Below are 3,709 nucleotides of genomic sequence, written 5' to 3' on the forward strand. Positions count from 1 at the left end.
AGAGTGTTTGGGGGGTGGGTGCTGCAGATGGAAACACAGGCAAGTGGGGGGTGGGGAGCGCCTTGGACTGGCCATGCCAACCTCCCTCCCTTAGTCTGCTCCTCATCACACTGACACCACAAACCCAAGGAATAATGACCAGAACTGACCCAGGCCCCACTCAACCCAAGACAACCAATAGACTTTTCCAGCAGACACGGAGCCCATGGGACAGCTCTGTCCCTGGGCTGGGGGCTCTGCTGGGCTCTATAGTAAGAGGACTCTGGGGTGCCTGGGCTATGGGCAGCCCTCTGATTCACCTCCAGCAGGTTTCTCACTTCAGCCACCCATCTGCCACCGTCCCCACTGCTTCCATCCCCCCGACCACCACTCATTACTTCTGTTATACTTTGCTTTAAGTTAAATCATTTCCACCCACAAATGAAAGGATTTAAAAAGGAATGGGTATGTCACTATTATAAATGGAAAAGCAACACCTGTGCCCAAAATAGAAGGTAACTGTACACATGAATACACAGAAAACAACGCGTTAAGTTCCAGACTGTGGACCACCAAGGACTCTGAGCCTGAGGTCTGCGATCCCCTGGTTCGAAGAGAAGCCAGTCCTGGAGAGACATTAAAGCCACAGAAGAGCAAGTGAGGCTTTCTCCCCTTGAACGAGAACTGCTGTGTGATTCACTGCTAGGTGACGTCCTCTCTGTGTGCCACCTAACCTCGCCCTGCAGAACTCAGCAGTGGGTTACCTCTCGCTCTTTGGGAACTCTCCTCTAGCCAAGCAGTTTTCATTTCATTTTTAGGCCTGGAACTCTTATGGGGATGCCCAAGGAGCAGATGTTTGTGCAGCCTGGTGGCAGTGGACTAGGCAGGAGGGCCCAGCTGGCGGGAGTGTCTCCTGAGGTTGGCTGAGGCCTCTCTCCTCCCCAGAGAGCCTCTCCCTTGTCGCAAACCCTCCGGCAAAGGGAAGCAGGCACAGGGCAGGCTCAGCTGGGCCCTGGCAAGCCCCAGCGAGGCAAGGTGAACTCCTCCCTTGCCCTTTGTTAGCTTCCTGGCTAATGAGCATTTGAGAACCTCTGTGCCATAGACAGAGAGGCCCCCAGGGACTCTGGGGAAAGGAGGTTCTATGGGCCAAATGTCACCACAGAGGGAGATGGTAGGGGCCCTGAGAGGAAATGAGCTTGGGGAGGGGAGTACTACTTCCTGCCTCTTTGTGGGGGAGAAAGCGGGGGTGACGCAGGCAGTTAGAGTTGATAATAGGCACAGGACCCTGCCACCTGTGTGGGCTGGAATCCAGGCTCAGTGCTCACCACCCGTGTGACCTTTAACAGGGCCTTAGCCCCTCGTGAGTGTGGTCACCCAGCCATCAACACCATCTGGGAGCTTGTGAGAAATGCAGAAGCTCATCCCTAGACCTACTGAGTCAGAATCTGCATTTTAAAAAGATCCCCAGGTGACTTCTGTGCCCATGTTCCACTCTATGCCTCAGTTTCTCCATCTGTAAGATGGGGATTAAAATGAGTTTATGTAAATGTAGTGCTTCAAACAGTGTTTGCTATTACTATTATTGTTCATTGTTATTGTAATCATTGAAGCAATGCGGTCTGGGTAAGACGATGGCTGGGCCCAGTTCCCCACATCTCAGCACCCCAGAAGTGTGTTACATGAGACCTACATGAGGACGAGGAGCCTGAGGCTCAGAGAGGTGCAGTAACTTGCCCAAGTTCTAAATGGGAGAGCTCAAGTTCACCTCACACCTGTCCGACACTACTATGTTAACAGTGAATGGGATTGCTACCTCTGCACCAAGCACTTAATGGGCTCACAACCACCCTGTGAGGTCGACTTTACTGTCACCCCTATTTTTCAGAAGAGGAAATTGAGGCATAGAGAACTTAGGCTGCTTTTCCAAAGCTACCCAGCAAGAAAGTCTGGACTTGGACTTGGGCAGTCTGACTCTCAATTTCTATGCCATGCTACATTCCATTTCACCATTTTTTTCTCCCAGAATCCTTTCCCTAAAAGTGTGCCTACCTCTTCTGTCACAGCTTTGCTAGCCCTGGCTCTGGGGCTCTGAGCCTGCCCCTCCCACATCCTCACCGCTAATGAAGTCTTTGCCAACTTGAGGCTGGGACCACAGAGGCCACTGGAACAGGCTCTGTGGGAAGAACCTGTTTCCTTTCTCTCTGAGCTCCTAGGTGTGGCTGATGGGACTGGAGCCTTTGAGGGCAATGCTGGACAAACTGGGGAGCAGGAGCTGTTTGAGACGCCTGGCTCTGGCCTCCAGGGCAGCTGGCCTGGAACTGGGCTTCCTTCCGCCTCTCTGTTCTGCTCAATCCCCAGTTCACCATCTGGACCTGGCCTCTTGGCTAGGATGCAGCTGGGCCAGGCCTGGACATCTGCAGTCTAATCATTCATTCGACATACATATATTCAGCACCTGCTGTGTCCCAGGTACAGGCATGGCAGAGAAGAAAACTGACCTAATGCTAGGGAAGAGACAGGCCAAAAGTTAATCACACGCACTCAAAAATGTACAATTTCACAATGCACGGGGGGAGAATAACAAAAGATAAGTGCTCTCGAGTGGAGATCAGGGAGGGCCCTCCTGATGAAGGACATTTACGTGGAGATATTTAAGATGACATGAAAGAACGTTTCAGCTGGAGGAGGCAGCACGGGCAAAGGCCCAGAGGTGTGAAATAGCTTGGTGAATCCCAAACCAGAAAGAAAGAAACCACCCAGGCTGCAGTGGAGGGAATAAGATGAACCTGGCCACCATGGCCTTGTGAAGTGGGCCCTCCGTCTTCTCCTAGAGAGTCTACTTGAGACTGGGAGACATTTTCAGCAGACAAGTCCTCAGATCTCCCAAAATCTGGAGCTTCACCTGCCCCCTCCTGCCTTCCAAGCCAGAGCCCAGGGGACTTGGGTCACAGAGGTCTTGAAGAACCCAGCTTTGCCCTCTTTTGGGCTTCAGCTGGACATAAGGGAGGGTGTTCTTTCACTGGACTGACTTCTTGGGCAGACAAGTGGAAATTACGGCACTAACTAGCACCTCTGTGTTCCCAGGCCTGGCCTGGAATCCTGCCTCCATCACTCGCCAGCTGTGGTACTTCAGCCCTGTGGAGCCTCAGGTTCCAAAGCTGTAAAATGGGAGAGTTCTTCCTTTCCAGGTCGTCCTGATAAAATGTGTTCAGCGGTTAGTACAGGGCCGGGCACTTGGTGGGGGCCTATTCACAGGGTTATTACGTTAAATAACCATGACTATAAGCGGCCAAGGGCTGCGAACTCCTGGAAACCTCAGCCCACAGCAGAATAACTCCACGAAAGGGGAGATATTGGCTGTCTCCTTGGAGGCGGTTCCTGGAGAACCAGGTACATGGTCAGTGTTCAGTAAATGTTGGCTGAATGAATGAATAATGATGAATGGGTGAAAGAATAAGTGAATGACCAGCCCCTCCCGCTCCGCCACGGCCCAGGCCCAAGCGAGGACATTCAGCTCAGAGGTCCTGCTCTCTCCGGCCCCAGCCCGGGATTCCGCCGCTCCGGGCTCCGGGCTCCGGCCTCCGGCCAACAGGCCTTCCTGCCGTGAGCCTCAGTTACCCCCTCCGTAAGCGGCGGAGTGACTAAGGGCAGCCTCTGGAGTTGAAGGGAAGGCTCCTGGCCCTGGGCCGGGCACCCCCGGGCGCCCATTTCGCGAGCGCCGAGGCCAAGC

Source organism: Pteropus alecto, unplaced genomic scaffold, assembly GCF_000325575.1.
Source record: "Pteropus alecto unplaced genomic scaffold, ASM32557v1 scaffold34, whole genome shotgun sequence".
Lineage (NCBI taxonomy): Eukaryota > Metazoa > Chordata > Mammalia > Chiroptera > Pteropodidae > Pteropus > Pteropus alecto.